Here is a 19661-nt window from a genome sequence, read left to right as displayed (position 1 = left end):
TCTTGAACCAGATCCTCACACCTCAGGGTAGGTTTTGGTTAAATTGCCTGTCTTCTCCACCATTCTGTGAGTACCATGAGGGCAAATGTGCTGTTCCCTGCTATGTTTCCATCACCTGGCAAGTCCCAACATATACTTGTTGAATTAATGAACATTATTTGCTTTCATATCCTAGGACCTAGTATTGTAGTAAACATTCAGCAAATCATAATGCATGTCTGACGAATTAATAAAGAAATGTCTTTGGTGTCCATCTCTTAATTGATGCATACATTCATTTGTTTTGTTTACACTGATCAGAGCACTTTGTCAATCTTTCTGTATATTCTGAGCCACCGCTTTTTTTTTTTACAGAGTTGCAAAAACAAATTGAGATAGCTTGTAATAATGACATACTACAATAAGATACAAATAGAGATTGATGATTGGGATGAAGCAAAATAAAGGAGGAATAAGAATAGGAGACCTGAGCTAGAACACAGAAATTCATGTCATAAAGTCTGAGCTTCCTAGCAACCAAAGACAAGGGGGAAGCCATCAGTAGCAAATTTGGCATTGTCTATTAGTGAAAATTACACCAGTTTCTCTGGAGAAGCTGAAGCTAAGGGAAGTTGCCCATGTGGAACTTCAAAAAGGGACATCTAGATCTAATAGGCAATTTTTAAAGTGCCATTTTGACATTAAATGTAATAGCTAGACTTGTGGCTTTCCTTGAAGGATTTCTTCAGTGCAAACTTAAAACAGTATGCCTAAACACAAGTTAGGAAATCTGCTTCCACAAGGAGCGAAAACCATTTGGTCCAAATATACAGCACTGATCGTCGGGCTTGATCCAGAGATAAAATCGAGTGTACCTATACGAGTAGATGGGCTACATGTCCTTCAGATAATCCTCCATGAATAATATTTCTTGCACCTGGGCTTTTCAGACAGCCAGCAGCTGAAAATTGGAGTTTGTTTCCCAGTGAGGGTATAGAGGATCCTCTTGTGATATCAAGCCCCTTAACCCAGGCTGTTGCCTGAGCTGATTGCCATTTCCCTGGGTCTGCTGAGTCACCAACATAATCATTTAAGGTCATAGAAGAGAAAATGAGGTCTCCCCTGTCCACTTCCACACCCCAGGTATATGCATTATCAAGAATTTGGTAATGTGTGTAATGTATATACCTGGGGCGTGGAAGAATTTGGTTAGGTGTTAGGAGAATTTGGACAACAGAACTTTAGGAGAATCCCAGATCCTGAGATTAAACATGTTGAAGACAATGTATCAGCTAATATTTGGATACAGAATGTTCCCATTTACACAGTTTTTTCATTGGTGTTCACAAATGCAGGGCAGGAGGTAGGCTGCGCAAGGCTTACCATCCCTCCCATTGTACAGGTGACAAACAGATACTTAGGAGGGTAAATGAGTCTCTCAGCATAATGTGTCAGAACTGAGACACTAGTTTCCCTGGACTCAAATCCTGTGTTCTTTGCACTTCCCATTTAAAATATTAACATACTAGAATACTACATGCTAATGTAGTATAATGATTTCCTAGAACAATAACAGGGAGAGGTGACTTTTATCTTTAGATCAAGAATAAGGAGTTTCCAACTATAATAAAAGGGATTTGGATTAGGCATTAGAAAGATATCTTCCTGGCCACTCTCCATTTACATCTCCATCCTACCTTAAATCTCTATCAGGGAGAGATGTGAGTCATAAGAACAGGCCACTGAGGGAGATTAAAATTTTCCCACTTATAACCTTTAAAAATGTGGGTACTGCTCTTGATCAGGAAACAATTTTGGGGTTGTCCTATTTAGAGACACCCATATCTCCCTTGAGCTTTCTTTTGGCTTCCTTCCTATCCTCCATAGCCAAGCCTGGGCATCAATCTGAGGCACCTGCCAGTCATTTATCTATCCACTCAGCAATATGTGTTGTGCTGGACCATAACTATATCAAAGTCTCAGTAGGAGATATGTTTCCCCTCAGACAGTCCAGATAAAGAGACTCCAAGGAAGGAACTAGTTACAAAGGTATGAGCAGGCTAAGGGACCAAAAAGGCATGGCAAAGGATCAGAAACCTGCAATATCAAGACAGCCAGGGGAAATGGAGCTACTGGAGCCCATGAGCACTGGAATCATGGAAGAGAGGCTGTTTGGCAAGAGCTGTAGCAGCTGTAGCTGTAGAAGGACCCTCCTGCCAGATCCACGGTGTCAAAGCAGGGAAGGAGTGGCCTCTGATGCTCACACTGGACACACCCAACAAGGAACCAGTCATCAAGAGAGCGTGGGAGGTGCAATTGGCAGAGGTCAGCCTCCTGGGGCCACAGCAGGTTGCAGAAGAGTGGAGCATGGACTGGAGGGGGCAGAGGGCAAATGGAGAATAGACAGCTCAGTAGGAACCAAAGCCACACAGTCCCCACCCTCCTCTAGCTTTCATTCTAATGAGGCAGCCAGATAATAGATATTTACACACAAAGGATATGTTGCAATAACAGCAGTGATGCGTGCTACGAAGAAAAACAGAGCAGCGAGGGCAGGAAGTCGGAAGGGGAGCTATTTTAGATGCAACGGTCAGGGAGGCCTCTGAGGAGGTGATATTGTGCAGAGAACTGAATGATGTGAGGGACTGGCAGTCAGATTCTAGCGAGGGGAGATAACCTCATTAGGGAAAAGTGAGGGGGATAAAGTGAAGGCTGGCTCTGCAGAGTGTCCCCCACCCCCACAGCTGAGGGCAGAGCCTGGATCCACTCATATCCCCCAGCCCCAATGCGCGATGCAGAAACTCTAGAAGAGGACGAAGGGAGAAATGCCACCAAAGGTGTGCCCGACATCACTGGTGACGAGCGTGAGAGAGCCCAGAGCTCCCATCTCAGTTGGCTCGGCTCACACGCTGCACGCACAGCTCCCCACACCATAGCAACAGATTCATTCTGAATGAGGCGGAAGCGTGTCAGTGCTGTGCGGGGGTTTCAGAGCTTACTCAGCGAGAGACAAGTGTGGGAAAGGAAGGCCGCTGTTACCAATTGCTAGGCAGTGACCCAGAAAATGCTTCAGACTCCCGTGGCTGCTCCCCAAGAGTTGGAAGAGAGTGGCAGCTGGTGGACAGGTGGTGGAGCACCCACACTCAGCGATGGTTGTTCTCCACAGTGGTCTGTGGCTCGGGAGTGGGCTATAGATGGCATTGTGAGGGACTCACACCCACCTCCCCCTAACTCAGAGACAGTTTCTCTCTTTCTGTCTCTCTCCCTCACACACACACACACACACACACACACACACACACACACACACACACACCCCTAGAAGTGCAGGGTTCCATAAGAGCATGTAGCAGAAACACAAAACAAGTACATAGTGGTTCCAGGAAGGCTTCCTGGAAGAAGTGGCATGTAAGCTGAGACCAGAAAGCAGATGAGTTAGCTGAGCAAAGAGAAGGTGCAGAAACATTCCAGGCAGATGGAACAATGTGCAGAGGCTCAGAAATGAGAGAGAGAGCAAGCTGGCCCAGGATTGGGAACCAACAGAAGTTCAGAATGGCTAGAACAGAAAGTGGGAGAGATTCTGGAACAGATGCGGCTGGTGGGGGGTCATCCACATTCTCCTTCTGGTCCCTCCTGTGAGCCCTCGACTGCGAAGGTGACACTCTTATTTCCAGAGCAGTGTACAGTTTGCAAAGCGCTTCTGTGTCTATTTTTCATCAGTTTCTTTGTCACACTCATGATGGACAGCAGGGCTGGGACTGTGAACATGGGTGAGAACAGGGGCTTTGTGACATATGGCAACTTGTTCAAAGGCACCCAGCTAAGGGTCAGCAGCAACACATTGCACTCCTGACTCCTGCTCTGATACTTGCCTCACTGGAACCGTCATCCCCTCTCATGTGGCAAATGCAGCTGGGTATGTGGTCAGTGCAATCTGTACTTCTACAGCCACCAGCCTGCAGGCTGGACCCCATTAGAGTGAAGAACGGAACCCCTGCTAGCCAGCCTCAGGTACATGCTCTGGGCATGGGCATGTGTGAGTGTGAGCATACTCAGCGTCCAGGGGGCCCCGCCTGGCACTAGATTCTGTTGTTGAAGCTTTGGTTTCTGAGTCCCATCCTGCTCCCCAACTTGGGCCAAGGGGTCCCTGGACAGAACCTCCAGCACTGTTTCCAAGGCACTTTTTCTCCTCCTAAGACGAGGTTGCAAGTCCTCTAGTCTTAGCGTTTTGTTTCGTTGTGGCTTTGCTCTTTGGCATTTTCCACGTCACCCAACTGCCTTTCATGCCTCACTTCCGCGTGGTTGTTTCACGCCTGCATCTTTTCTATCATGTTCCTTCTCCCTTTGTTCTGGGGCTTCTGTGATCTGCCCTGAGTGCTCCATCCTTTTGCAGGCTCTGCCTCCTTTCCCTCCCTCCTGTGCTAGACTGCCCGGCCTCTCTCTTCCTCCTACTCCTTCCTCTCCATCTCCATCCCCTCTGGGCCAGCCATCCTCCTATTCCTACAGCAATACCTCCCTAGAGAGAGATGCCCCAGACCCTAGAAGAGCTGGCCTGGGGGGCTTGAACTTGCTTCCCAGAACTGTGCTTCGGAGAGTCCAGTGGATGAGGAGGCATCACGACTCCACTGCCTTTGAACGGGAGGGGAGGAGAAGGGAGGCGCACACAGACTGAAGGAAAGAGCAGCTATTAGTCACCAGGAGGAGAGAAAGAAAAGGAATTGGTCCAGCAGCAGGGGGTCCAACAAAGCTCACACAGCCCAAATCAGCCCTGAATTGAATAAGGGGACGGGAATTAGAAGCAGGCAGGGAAAGGCATTGCTGCTGGCCCAGCTTCTCCCCTCCTGCAGCCCAAGGGGAGGAAAAAAGGTGAGCCTGCAGGCACCTGGGGTAGATACCTCTTTGTGTCTTTGAAAGCTGAGGGGAAGAATAATGGGAGGCAGAGAGAACAGATAGAGGCAGGAGAGAAAGGGACAAATAGCTGCTCGCATTCCTTCTGTGCTTTATAGGGGCTTCAAACATCCCATATGCATCCCCGTGAAACAGCACAGAATGCAGCGTCCTTTGTAGCTGAGTGCTTTTCCTTCTGCCCAATTATTTCCCTTTAACATAGTTCGGTGACAGGAACAAATATTTGAATAAATTCAATAATAGTGGTTGCCACCTCTAGGTATCAGGCCCTAGGTAGGTGCCAGGGATCAGCGATGAATAATGCATGGTTCATGCCCTGAAGATGGGCACAGTCTAGAAAGAGACAAAGACAGTTACAGTAAAAATTCAGTCCAGTTGACCATACATGCAAAGTCCTGTGGTGACCCAGCTCTGCCTAGAGGGTTAGGAACACTTCACAGAACGTGGACTCTAAGCCAAGACTCAGAAAACAAGGGAGAGTTAGGCAACCAGGTAGAGAAAGGGTAATCCCAGCAGTCGGAAGAAAATTGCTCAAAACCTTGGAGCCATCATGGGTCTGGTGTGTTTGGGGAATGTAGGGGCACGTCGGAGCAAGAAAGAACAAGCCAGGGGAAGCTAGCAGCTGATTGCCCTTGGGGGCTCTGGTGGACAAGTGGCAGTGGGATGGGAAGTTCAAGAGGCTCCTGGAATTCAGGGATAAAGGGTAAAGGAGTCACCACCCATCTTCCTATATGACCCCCAATGTGACTAAGCCATGCTTCTCAGCGAACGTTCCAAAAAGGGCGTGGGGACCAGGACCTTTGTTTAAGACGTCTTAAAGGAGTCTGGGTTTTTGTTGGCCCGGCTTTTGGGGGAGGTGGCAGGTGTTATGCATCTCCATGTAATAGTACCCTCCTCTCTGCTTTTGCTTCTAGTCATGAAGATCTTCATTAACTCTCCCCCTCCAACTCCCCCGCCCCAACACACACACGCTCCTTGGAATATGTTCATTTCCACTCATCTATAATGGCCTCAGGCCAGAGTTTATTTGTTCTCTTCCACCCGCCCCACCCTCATTCTGTGGCAGAAATGAGAATAGAGCCCTGAGGAAGCCCAAGGAAAAATAGTACAAAAAACCTTCAGAAGGGGTTTTCTTATAATGAGCATAATTTGGAAAGCAAATTGGAAAACTGTATCAAGAGTGTGCTTAAAATCCCTATCGGCTCCCTACTACCTTAAAGGTAGAATGCAAACTCATGGCAGGGTCCGCAGGTGGGCCACCTCCTGCTCAGCCTGGTCTCCATCAGCCTTATCTCCTGTCATCAGCCTCTCCAGACCCTCTCTGCAGGCACGTCTTTGCCCTGATATGATCAAGCCACCAGCAATTCCTGGAATACCCCATGTTTTCTACTGCTGTCATGACTTAGATCTTGCTATTTTCTCTGTCTGGAATTTCCTTCTCCACCATGCCCTCCAGATTGACATTTCCTGCATTTGCAGGGCAAGTAGATCCTGTTCTGGAATGGCTTGCTCAACCATGTGCCTCTTGCTTGGCTCAGTGAGAATCATTTCCCTGGGACCCCAGTAGCCCCCCTTACCACAACTGGAATATTTATGAACCGTGTAGTTTATGTGTCTGTGTTGCCGCCAGACTGTGAACCTTCTGACGGCAGAAACTAACTCTTCCATCTTTGTACTCCCCGTGCTTAGCCCAGTCTCTGGCCTGGAGTAGGTTTTCAAAAAATGTTTGGTGAAAGCATGGATGAGTCATAAACATTATTCTATCCCTCCACCTAGTAATTTCAGTTTGAGATATTTATTATTAGGAAATATTACAGAAGAAGGAAAAAGAAGCACGTGCATAGCTATTCATTGCAGGATTATCTTCATTAGTGGAAAACTAGAAGCATGTAAATGCCAACACTAAGGGAACGGTTAAGTGAGTTACAGACTATTGCATTGCCATTACAAAGAATAACTGTTGAGACTAGTAACAATGTAGAAAATGTTTCCCACACAGTCTTCGGTTTTAAAAAATGGAATATAAATGGTATGTTCACTCTGATTATAATTATGTAAAAGTAAGAGCAAGGACTAAAAGATAATATACAAAAAAATGAGTTGTTGGTCTGGGCTTAACCCACTATTTTTTTCATTCTTAAACATTCTTAAAAATTCATTTTGATGCTGTTATAATAATATTTGTATGGAAAAATAATAATATTGATACGTGGGGAAACACCCACGTATTTATATGCATATTTATATGCATGAGCCATGCAATCCAGTCTCTGTCTTTAAGAGATTTTGACAAATATATTGTCCTTTTGTACAACAGCCTTAAAAACCCATAGATTGCCCTCAAATGCTCTGGCTTCTCCCATTATGACCCTGTGAACCATAATATATTCAAAATTCTTCAAGCTGTTTGTGTTTTCAGCTCACAATGACATAGATTTGGATTATATCCTTTTAGCTTATTCCTTCTAGGCCAATAAAGGTTTATCTTTAATAAGTCTGCATACGGTGCTTCCTACTGCCATCCTTATCACATTGATCATTCTGTAATTCTTTCCTGGACCTGCTCCTTATCTATTGCAGTGTTTGCATATCAACTATTTTATCAAGTGCTTACCTTATGCCAGGTAGGGTGACCAACTAGCTCCATTTGCCTGGTATTATCCTAATTTTAGAACTGAAAGTCAGGCATCCTGGAAAACAAGTCAGTCACAGGAAAATCCGGATAGTTGTTCACCCTAGTACCAGGCTCCACATTATACAATGAAGTTAAAGTTATGAACCAGATGGACACACTCCTACCCTCAAGGAGCTTACACGGTAACTAGTGGGAAATGACCAAAAATGTAATAGACAATTTGAATGTGCTGCTACAAAGATTGGCATCAACAACTATGAATGCGTAGAATATAAAGCAATGATTTTTGCAAATGCCTGTGAGGGGTGTGTGTGTGTCTGGGGCTAGGGATGACCTACAGAAGAGATGGTATTTGAGCTGGACATTGAAAGGAATGTAGGTGCTTTTTCAAAGAGATGAGGGACGTTGCAAATAGGTATCTGCTGGAGTCTCAGGTCTGGTCCTGCACAGCACTATTGCACTGCTACTTTCTTCAAAGGAAGAACAGTGCTCCTGTTTGGTTTCCAACACCCTTCTTTATGTGACCCAGCAGTTGGCCTTTTCTGACATCTGCCCGCTGGGTTCTAGTCTTCTTAGACTGTTCTTGGTCATGTTTGCAGCTATGTGTGCATAACCCAAGAATGAAGTGCGAATGCTCTCTCCTTGCTGCAAAGTGGCCTAGTGTCCTCTAGGCTTTCCCATACTAAACACTTACCCCAGGCAGCGCTCTCCTGGCCTGGTCTGCTTTGACTGATATCCACCTTCAGTGAGGGGTGGCGTGAGGGCTAGGGATTATTATGGGCCGAATTGTGTCTCCTCCCAAAATCTTTTTTTTTTTTTTTTTTTTTTGAGACAGAGTCGCCCAGGCTGGAGTGCAGTGGTGCGATCTCAGCTCACTGCAAGCTCCGCCTCCTGGGTTCATGCCATTCTCCTGCCTCAGCCTCCCGAGTAGCTGGGACTACAGACTCCCGCCACCACGCCAGGCTAATTTTTTATATTCTTAGTAGAAATGGGGTTTCACCGTGTTAGCCATGATGGTCTCAATCTCCTGACCTCGTGATCTACCCGCCTCGGCCTCCCAAAGTGCTGAGATTACAGGCATGAGCCACCACGCCCAGCCTCCTCCTAAATTCCTATGCCAAAGCCCTAACACCAATGTGATTGTAGTTGGAGACAGGGCCTATAGAAAGGTAATGAAGGTTCAGTGAGGTTATAAGGGTGACTTCTGAATCAGGTAGAACCAACCAGTGGCCTTATACAAAGAGGAGGAACACTGGAGACCTCTCTGTCTCTCAGGAAAGGCCATGGGAGGGCACAGGGAGAAAGCATCAGTCTGCAAGCCAGAAAGAGAACCTGAGCCAGCCACAGAATCTGCCAGCATTTTGTTTATGGATTTCTAACCTCCAGAAAATAAATTTTTGTGAAGCCACCCAGCCTGTGGTATTCTGTGATGGAAGCCTGAGCAGACTAAGACAGGGATGCTTTACTATTTCCCAGGCGAAAGTCTGTTCTCCTTAAGTGAAGTTCAGCGCTTAGGAGCAGGCAGGAGCCCAAACATAGGCCATGGGTCCCTCATTGAGCTTTGGTATGTGGCCAAGCATGGAGTAGGTGAGCAATAAAAACCTATTCATGGCTGGGTGTGGTGGCTCACACCTGTAATCCCAGCACTTTGGGAGGCCGATGCGGGTGGATTGCCTGAGCTCAGGAGTTTGAGACCAGCCTGGGCAACACAGTGAAACCCTGTCTCTACTAAAATACAAAAAATTAGCCAGGCGTGGTGGCATGTGCCTGTAATTCCAGCCACTCGGGAGGCTGAGGCAAGAGAATTGCTAGAACCTGTGAGGCAGAGATTGCAGTGAGCCAAGATCATGCCACTGCACTCCAGCCTGGGTGACAGAGCGAGCGTTCATCTCTAAAAAAAAAAAAAAAAAAAAAAAAAAGCCTATTCATTTATTGAGAGGAGAGACCTTCAATATCAGGAGAAAGGACCTGGGTCTTCGTTAGAAAAAGACCATCAACCCTCAGGCACACGGACAAAGGAGCCAGTAATGCCCACACTCCCTTTCTCTTAGATGCCTTTCCTCCCTCGAGAGTGGGGGCACAGATCATTCCTTGGTCATGTTCTGAACGTTTGTTGTAACCAAAGATCAGAGTCTACAGACCCCCCATGTTCTAGAATCCAGAGATCTTTCCTTGGCCATTTGCTAGACATGTATTTGAGTTGTGAAATAATTTTATGGCATCTCATTTGATCCTCATAACCAGACTTGGAAGTAAGGACCTTGCATTGATCTTTGCTCTACAGGTGACAAAACTGAGGCTCAGAGGCCAATGGCCTTGTTCAAGGTCACACGCCCACTAAATGAGAGACCCGGAGACCTGGCATCACACGTAAGTCTGTTTCCCTCCAAAGTCTGAGATTTTTCCTGCCCCATTCCCCAGGAACAAGTATCTCATTGCTTGGGCCAGCCTAATGCAGGCTGCCCCTCTGACCAACTCCTGCTAGAGCCCCTTCTCATTCCTGTTCTGCGGTCAGGGAGCATATTTCCTAGGGTGAGAAGACAGCCTGGAGCTACCCATTCGACAATTGCTCCTTTCAGTCCAGATTTGGTTTTTGATTTGTTTTCTGTTTGTCTTTTCTTCTGGGAAGGAGAAGTGGGGGAACCTCAGCCTTTTCTGAGAGCTCTGTTTATTTCTTCTTCTGTTGTGTGGGGATTTTAAATGATGAAGCTTTGATTTTTCTGCCTTCTTGGGAGACTTGTGCAATTTTTTAAAAACATACTGGCTCTGGTATTGCATTTCTGCTTGATTTTGCCTGCTGAGGAAGCCAAGGGCCTCAAAGCTGAGTCTAGGGCTGTCTGTGACTGTCTGTGTTTCTTCTCCCCACCTTTTGTGGGGCATACGAAAGGCATTGACTCGGTGTGCTTTGCTGAAGTTTAAAGTGACAGCAAGAGAGTGGAGAGAGAGTGAGGGGAAAGTGCCAAGTAGGAAGAAGGATAACTCTAGACCACATGGCTTTGCCAGGCTGCATTGGAGTCCTTGTGCTTGAACATACGAGTGTGCCCTCCTGGCTATGAGAAACCATTATGTGGTCAGAACAGGGGAAGGCAAGCATGCATTTGCTTTTGCTCAAGTGCATACATTTGAGGGAGCTGACTTGGAACACAATTGCACGTATAGTCAAGCAGGTTGGGTAAGGAGAGATACGTCAATCATATGTACTTGGACATACAAGTGTGTTCCCACATCTATGCCAGACCTTGGGTGTGAAGACATCCATACAGCACATAACCACAGACTTCCTGTGGGCAAGTATGCAAATGTGTAGAAAAGATGTCAGATTAAACTGTGAGTGCCCACACGTACAAAAATGATTTTGGAGGCTGGATAGAGCATCAGGAGGCTTTGATTCAAGTCTCCAGCCTCCACCTGGCTACCGTAGTATGCGTTTTTCAGCATACGTAGGAATGTGAGAAGATACACGGGCACACATCTATGTTTCTGTAGGTGTGAGCATATGAGCACAGCAGGGCGTGTCTTTGTGTTAGCATGGGTGCACACGCCTGAGTGTACACAGGGCTCTGTGAACACATGTGTAGAGGGACCCTGGGAGGAGAGGGGCCTGGATGTGCATATGAGAATGTAGGGGTGCTCTCCTGGGTTTGGGTTCCTCATCCTGGAGAATTTAAAACAACAGCAACAGCAACAATGACAAAGGGGATTGGAAGATGGCGTAACACTGCATACATTTCTGAAGCTTCAGGAACAGGCCCCGCGCCGGCTATGACTCCAGCAGTGTCCGTTACCATGGCTATCGCTAAAAAGACTCTGCTGGCTCTTCTGTTTATTTTTAAATCCTCATCCCTTTGACACCCCCTTCTGAAACTCAAATCCCATTCCCTTGGTGCTTCCTTTCCTCTCAGATCAGAAGATGAGCCCAATTCCCTCCCAATCCCAGGGGTAGGAGGCCGAGGAGGCAGCCAGCCAGCCCATCATTCTAACCCCCTTTCCCTTCCCAGACCTGGGGTGTCTCTAGGGATGACTTAGGACCCTGGGGCTCCTGGAAAACCAGAGAGCTCAGTGAAGATGGATGGCTTCCAGCCTGCCTTCAGGGGCTCTCCTGGCCTCACCTAGGAATAAGTGGCTGCCAGGGTCTGGGAGAGGGAGGGGAAGGCTGACACAGAGTGGAAACTGTGGATTTCATAAGCGCTGAGTCCACTGGCCCAGGCAAGGGGGAATGGGGAGACTGAGGAAACTACAGACAGCTGAGCTTGGCCTTAGCTGCCATGGGTGGGCCTTCACACCTTCTCAAACACTCCCTTTTGGCCTCTTCTCTGTTTGTGACTGGGTTTGGAGGAAGCTGGAGGGACTGGGGATTGCCATGAGAGAGCAGGAAGGCTGGGCTACACTAGGATGCCATCTCCTGCTCACAGGGCTTCTGCTTGTGAGCTCAGTGCTTTAAAGGCCCAAGTCTGGATTTCCTTTTGCACATCAGCTAATCAGCTTCAGCTATGCCGGGCTGGAGAGACAGCGCCAGCCCCTAGGAACACAGAGGGGAGGCAGGGGCACGCACCAAGCACTCCCCACTGCCAGTGATCAGCAGCAATGGGCCCTGCTCCTCCTACCAGACAGTTAGCTCCCTGAGGGCAGGAGCTGTGTTCTTTTAGGCCACACCCAACCCTGCCTCCAGCCAGGCAGTGTCTTGTCCTGGGCCCTGGTTGGGAGCCTGCAAACCTAAGTGCTTCCACTCAGGAGCCTGATTGTGTGTGGGGGAAACTCTTTACCTTTCTTCAGCATTGCTTTCTTCATCTACGAAATGAGCTCGGATTGAATTAGCCCTGTACTCCCGCACTGACATTTTGTGATTCTATTAACTAATTGAATTGGATGGACATTATGGAGAATGTTCAACAACAGGCTAATTTCTCTTTGAACATTCACCAGATCCTCGGCTGTGTCATAGCCAGGTCAGTGGAAAACAAAATACAAAATCATTTCACCTTCTTTCCTTTCATAGGTGAGCAGATTTGCCAAGTCTTTCCTGAAACCTGCAATGGAGAGTTTAGAGTGTCCCCAGTCCCGTTTGTGAGTTTTCTGGTGGTTAGAATGCTTGGGTCACTAGCTGTCCTTTAGGCTAAGGTGGCCATGGGCTCCCCTCCAAGGGAACATCTAGAACTGTCGGCTCCAGCTGTTCTGTTCTTCTGTTTTGGGAGAGTAAAGAGGGAGCTATGGGAAAGATCTCAGTTTGAGAAACAGGTCCTGGCTGCTCCAACAGAAACAAATAACAAGAACGTATCTTTGTTGAACAAAGGATGTAGGTGCTGGAATTCTCTCTCCAACTCCTGGCTTTCTAGGTCACCCTCTGGATGCCCTTTTATTTCTTTCTGATTGATAAGTATTATGTGTTTGTTGTGTCACCTTGACATTTATATGTTGATGTCCTAAGCCCCAGTCCTTCAGAATGTGATCTTATCTAGAAATAGGGTCTGTACAGATGTAATTTGTTAAGAGGAGGTCACCCTGGAGTAGGGTGGACCCTTAGCCTAACGTGACTATGTCCTTACACAAAGGGGAAATTTAAACATGGAGACCCACACAGAGGGAGAATGCCATGCGGAGATGAGAGCAGAGTCAGAGTGATGCTTCCACAAGCCAAGGAACTCCAAAGATGGCTGGCAAACCATCAGAAGCCAGGGGAGAGGTGTGGAGCAGGTTCCCCTCAGCCCTCAGAAGGAACTGGCCCTGCCAGCACCTTGATCTTAGACTTTCAGCCTCCAGAACTGTGAGACAATAGCTTCTGTCATTTAAGCCACCCAGTCTGTGGTACTGTATGGCCACAGCTGTAGCAAACCCATACAATAAGAGATACAATGTGATAGAAAAAGCTCTGAATCTCAATCACTGTCTTCTGCCACCCCCACCCCCTCTGGCTTCAACCCACACCCCAGGCCTCCACCCAAGTGCATTAGGCAGAGGCAATGTAATAGCAGGTAAACATCCTCAAGGAAAGTGATTTCTCCAGCCCAGTTTTGTTTCACAGCTACTACTATGGATCAGGAGGTCCGTCCTTCTATCCCACCTCAATCCTACCTGCTGCAGCTCCATTGCATTCTGTCTTGTTTGTCCTCAAAAGAGACAGTGATCAACCAGAACCCTCACTAACAGAAAACAATCCTTTGTTGTCTAGAAGTTACAGGTGGAATCTCCTTTCCACAATAGCAGACAGCTCCCACCCTCTGGTTCAAGGTAAACCTTCCACTCTCTGCTCCCACCCCAGGCCCAGGCTCTCAGTCCTCCAAATGATGACCTTTTCTCTGACATCCCAGAGCAGGCCTGCAGGATCCGGCCACCTCCTCCTACCCCCATCCCTCGCCCCATCCCTCCCCTGTCTCCTGGATCCCTCAACGCAGGCCATCCTTCCAACAGACAGTGCTTGTTTGTGTTGCTCTCACATGCCTTGTCTGCAAACATAGCGTGGAAAGAAGTCGTAAGGACTGAGATGCAGTGGCTGGGAAACCGCAGTGACCGATGAGAGGGCCTGATTGCTTGTGCATAGCTGCTGAAAGGGGTCTTGACATTTTAAGTGCTCGTCAGAGTGAGGAATGACAGCAGCAGACAATGAGACACTTCCTCTTTGCCTTTTGCTGGCTATTAATAAGTGTTTCTGATTCTGCAGACGTGGGAGAGATTCTGGGCCATTGGGCTGGGTGTGCTGTGTGGGTTTTTTTTCTCACTTTGTCTTTGTCCCAGTCCCGTTTCCTCCTCTCTCCCCTGCCTCCCCCTGCGTGAGCTGCCACTCTCCTTCTCTCCCAGGTGCTGCTGGCTGTTTGTCTTGGAGTCAGATTTGTTAGTGCTCAGGAAATGGCATTAGGCAGCTGGACTCAGACCTGCTCTTGGCACTTTGCCAATCTCTTAGTCTCCTGGCTTGGACCCACTGCCAAACCCACTCACTTCCCCCAGGGTAGGAGAGGCAAGGAAGGGACACAGTGGGCTGGTGGAGAAGATAGAGAGGGGTTGTGAGTCTACAGTTGGGGAAGGGACCACCAGGAAAGGAAGCAAGAGGGACCATTTAGACAGTCAGTGCAAGCTGGGACAAAGGAGCCAGCCTTGGGGACAGATGACTCAGAGAGAGCTGGGAGATGGACTTTTCCCTCCCTCCTTCCTGGAGCTGCCTCCTTCCCTCCGCTTCTTGTGTTATCCCACGGGCCCTTACCTCAGAGAAGCCAGCAGCGGCCATGTGCTCCTGCATTGCCCACACTTGGCAGGTGTGCTACCTTCTGGCCTTGGGAGAATATTGTCTGCCGAAGCCAAGAGAGAACCACCTGGTTCCTTAGGTTCTGAAATCTACCCTTTCCCTAAATTAGGGTGGCCAACCATCCCCAGTGATCTCAGAATTGAGAGATTCCCCTGAGTGTTAAAACTGGGGCAGTCCCAGACAAACCAGGGTGCTTCACCATCCTCCTCCAAATCTCACTCATGACCCCCAACCTGGCCTGATGCCCCTTCTCCAGAGGCCCCTTCCTCGGCTTTAATTTCACTTCGATTGAACAGGAGGTGGGCAGTCATGCTGATGCAAGAGGATGGGGTGAGGTAAGACAGGAGAGACTCTTCACACTGCAGGACATGGCCTCCTTGTTCCAGCAAAAGAGAACAGAGATGTCCAGCCAAGGATAAGTGATCCCTAGAGATGCTCTCCAACCCTCTCCAGAGGGAGCCTCTGGATCTATGGGGGAAAACAAGGCTCGAGAGAACCAAGCAAAACCAGGAGCAGTCCCCTGTCTGCTCTCAGGGCCCACCTGGCACTCTGCTCCCTGTGCCCTTGTCCCCTCCCTCTTTCCCTCCCCTAGCCAGCCCCCTCCAGCTAACACCCCTCCAGCCTGGCTTCACTGGAGTCCAGCTCCAAAGCCTTATCCCAAGCCCGCAGCCTCTGGATCTCTTTATTCTGATTCAATTACATACACAATATGAGCTTTGCAAACAGAAAATTACACGCTGCAATAATTGAATTCTTTCCTGAACTTGAAGCTTGCTGGGCTGTGGTGTGGAGCTTCCAGATACCCAGCCTTGCCCCCGGGCCCCACCTTCACTTAGCAAAATCATAACTAACATTTAAACATCATTCGATAGTTAATGGCATTGCCACCCCCACCATCTCCTTCGAATTTTACAACTATGTGAAGATATATATGTGTATCCCATCATTATTATTTATAATTCCCTCTCTACAAATGAGGAAACTGAGACAAGGAGTACTTATAAGCCATGCTCAAGGTTACAGAACAAATAATGGTGAGACAGCCAAGATCTAAATCCAGGTTTTCTCAAACAAATTTCATGTTTTTCCCAATCTAGCCCGTCCCATTTCCTGCCAGTTCTGACTAGCACATGGACCTGGTTCTCCTGGTCTCCATGGTTCAAGGATAAAGGGGATGATGACTTTTCTCGCTTCCCCCAAGCCTAGGTCCGTGTGTTATCTCCAGTGCTGGGGACACAACTGATCTGTCCCCAACCACAAGCCAAAGCTTATTGTTTCAAAACCTGTGAAATGCTCACAAACCAAGATAATTGTTAAGCACTTTGAAGAGAACGTTTTTCCCCCATTGGTCTACCAAACATTTTCCCTGTAGGACCAACGAGGCAAGTATTCTCATTTTATTTCCCCTGCCCTTCCTTTACAATAAAGCTAAACACACGGATTCCTCAGACATCTGCAGTAAATAAGCCTGTGACTTCTGTCACCTTCGACAGCACTTCCACAAATGTTTATTGAGCATCTGCTATGTGCCAGCCATTTGTTACCTCATTCAATCCTCATAATAAATTAGTGAAATAGGTGCCATTATTTCTCTTTTAGAGATGAGGACCTGGAGCTTAGAGCAGCAAAGATGCTCAGCCAAGTTCCTGCTTCCAGTAGAGACTGAACCCAGGTCTCCCAACTGCAGGGCCTGTGCTTTTAGCTAGTGTAGCACATGGTGGGTTAGGGACCCAGCTCCTTCCTCCCTCCCTAGTTCAGACCAGCCTTCTCTTTGAACTGGACTGTTGAATTTCTTCTTAATGGTCTCCATGACTTTGGTCTTATGTGCATTAAATTTATACTCTATACTGAGCCAGTATGTTGTTAAACAACTCCAACAAAGTCATTTCCAGGCTCCAGAAAAAAAAACCATCAACACTACAGGAAAAAAAAGACAAAAAACTGGAAGTTCAAGCTCTGTGGAGTACTGGACAAGGTACTCTATGATTCCTGCTTATCTCTGAAGCCTTGTCTTCTGCCTCTTTCTTCCTTGCATTGCACTCTATAGTGATGCTAAACTGCTTATAATTCCTTTACTGCAAGCAGCGGGAGGTTTCATATTTCACTGTTTTTATGAAGACCTCCTCTTCTCCCCAGAGCGCCCTTCCTACTTTGCTGGGCTTAGCTTACTGCTTCATCAAGGCTCAGCATAGGCATCATCCCTCCAGAAAATCTTTGCTGTGTCTCAGGTCAGCTAAGTCTTCCATGCTGTGATTCCATAGCACCCTGTTCACTGCTCTTAGAGGACAATTATCTGGTCAGCTGTCTGTGACTCCTAGCCCTGCTCCTCAATCCTGAACTGGAAATTCATGACACTGAGACTGTAGATCATTCTCTCTGTGCCCCAGAAGCTAACACAATTCCTGGCTCATGGTACTCACTCACTAAATATTTGTTGAAAGTCTTTAAATCACCACGTTTAGCTGGATGATACTACATGCACAATCATATCCTCCTAAATACCTAACCTCAGAAGATTGTCTTTGGATCCTGATGCTGCATGTAAAAGAAAGTATTTGCTCACATGGCCTGGAGTCGTATGCACCCAAGGAAACTCTGTTTCTTAGAGCTGTAGTATAATTTTAGAATAAGAAAGTCTCCTCTTCCATATCAACCAATTTCTCACTGATTTCCTAGAGAATCCTAGAAAACGAGAAGGAAAGTTTGAGATGAGGGCCAAGTTCACCTGTTAGTCTGAGGCTACCCTGACACATAGGTAACAGACAGGACAAAGAAGACAATACAGTTCACAGACATTATGGTCATAAAAGGAAACCTGGGCAAAGGAAGACATTTACTATATGCCTGATAAAGAAGATTCAATATTGCAAAGATGTCAATTCCTGCAAATGAATCTATAAATATTTAATATACTCCCAATCAAAATCCCAACAAGATTTTTCATAGAACTTGACAAGTTAATTTTGAAATCTATATTGAAAAATAAATATCAAGAAAATCAAGATAATTAAATGAAAAAAAGGAAGGGGGACTTGCCCTCTTAGATATCAAAACATACTATAAATGTATCATATTTAAACAGTAAAATTCTACAATATTGACTTGCAAATAGACAAACTGGTGGGTAGTCTAGAATGCCAAGCCCAGAAGCATATTTGTTGGGCACATAATAGGCATAAGATATTTGTTGAATAAATAAACAAGGGTGGCATTTCACATCAGTTGCACAATAAATTGGAGTGGAGCAATTGACTATTCATTGAGGAAAAAAAAATAGAGGTAGATTCTCTACCTAGTATCAGTTACTAAAAATCAATTCCAAATAGCTGAAAAACCTAAATATAAAAATATCCAAAATGTTTAGAAAAGACAACAGAATAATGTGTTTATGACCTCAGGATAGGAAGGGCCTCCTTATGTAGATGAAAATAAGCAAAATATATAGAACAGAGGTTGGCAAACTGCTGTTCCATGGGCCAAATCTGGCCCACCAAATTTTCTTAAAAAACCCGATGTATTGGGACATAGCCACATCCGTTTGTTTATATATTGTCTGTGGTTGCTTTAGAGCTACAGTAGCAGAGTTGAGTAGTTGGTGACACAGACTGCATAACTCAGAAAGCCAAAAATATTCATTTGGACATTTACTGAAAATGTGCTGACCCTTGACAGAGTAAAAAGGATTGATAAATATAACTACTACATCAAAAATTAAAACTCGCCAGTCACAAAGATGCCATGAACAAAGTTCAAATGGCAACACGCAAACTTAAATATTTGCAAGGTGTCTAACGGGATGATGATTGAGGTTATGCATATGAGGACTGCCTACAAATCAAGGAGTCATTCTAACGTGAAAGACTGGGCAGAGGATATGAACAGGAAATTCATAGAGAACATTAATATGGCAAATAGAAACATGAAGAGATGCTCAGCCTCACTGATTTTATTACTCAAAGCCCCAGCAAGAAACAGAGGGCAAAACTAGATACTTTGAGGAAAGTATAATAAAGGAGTTGTTTATAAAGGTATGGACTGGATTTAAGCAAGGAGTGATACAATATCCTGTGGCCAGTAATTTTGTGATACATGTAATTTTGTTATATATATTTTAACATAATAGCATGGACTCTACCTGCCCCCTAAAAAAGCCATTAAAAACCCAACTATATGGCATTTAAAAATATTTAAATCTCAAAATAAAGACAGGTTGAAAAATAAAGACAGGTTGAAAATAAAAGATGTAAACTGCAAAGTATAAGCATTAAAAAGCTCATGTGGCTATATTTCTTTCAAAAAATAGATTTCAAGACTAAAAAATTACCAGAAATAAAGTCATTATGTAATGGGACAATCCTTTAAAATGACATAATAATCTTAAATGTCTATGAACCTAATAAAAGATTTTCAAATACAGGAAGTAAAAATGGACAAATCTAAAGGGAAAAACAGAAATGCACACACACATAGGGTTTAACATATTCCTCTCAGTAATTGAGAGAACAAGCAGCAAAATATCAGCAAGGATATAGATGGTTTGATAAAGAGGGAACTGTAACCACCCCAAGGCTGAAGATGCACATGAGAGTCAAAACCTGGAAGGGCTCTGCAGGGGCTTTTCTGACAGAGCTGTGGCTTTGGGCACAAGGATGCACCACCCTTGCAAGGCAGAAGAGAAGGAGAGGGAATAAATCCCCCAACCTCATTCTCCTCCTACCCTCTGGGTCTTCTATTGGCTAAATCCAACCAAGAGCAAGGATCCTGTCGATACCATCCTGACAGGTCAGCTTCCTAGAAAATGGAGTGGAAAAATGTGGAGAGTGAGTCTGGGGGGCAAACTGAAGGTATGCAGCACACTGGTAATTAGGGAAATGGAAATCAAAGCAACAGTGAGAAACCTCTTTT

At 46.2% G+C, this 19661-nt stretch overlaps 1 long non-coding RNA gene across 2 annotated transcripts in view; it reads left to right on the top strand.

Moving 5' to 3' along the window:
- Nucleotides 1–19661, top strand: part of LOC129525561 (uncharacterized) — a 565073-nt gene that overhangs the window by 369492 nt on the left and 175920 nt on the right. For both annotated transcript variants that reach the window (XR_010129200.1, XR_008669950.2), the window contains exon 3: nucleotides 9807–9892. This is a non-coding gene — a long non-coding RNA (uncharacterized lncRNA). The remainder of the gene's footprint in view (nucleotides 1–9806; nucleotides 9893–19661) is intronic.

The sequence above is a fragment of the Gorilla gorilla genome, chromosome 9 (genome assembly GCF_029281585.2).
Source record: "Gorilla gorilla gorilla isolate KB3781 chromosome 9, NHGRI_mGorGor1-v2.1_pri, whole genome shotgun sequence".
NCBI classification, from domain to species: Eukaryota; Metazoa; Chordata; class Mammalia; order Primates; family Hominidae; genus Gorilla; species Gorilla gorilla.
Note: the sequence above shows the minus strand (reverse complement) of the source record. Positions and strands in the feature narration are given on the sequence as shown.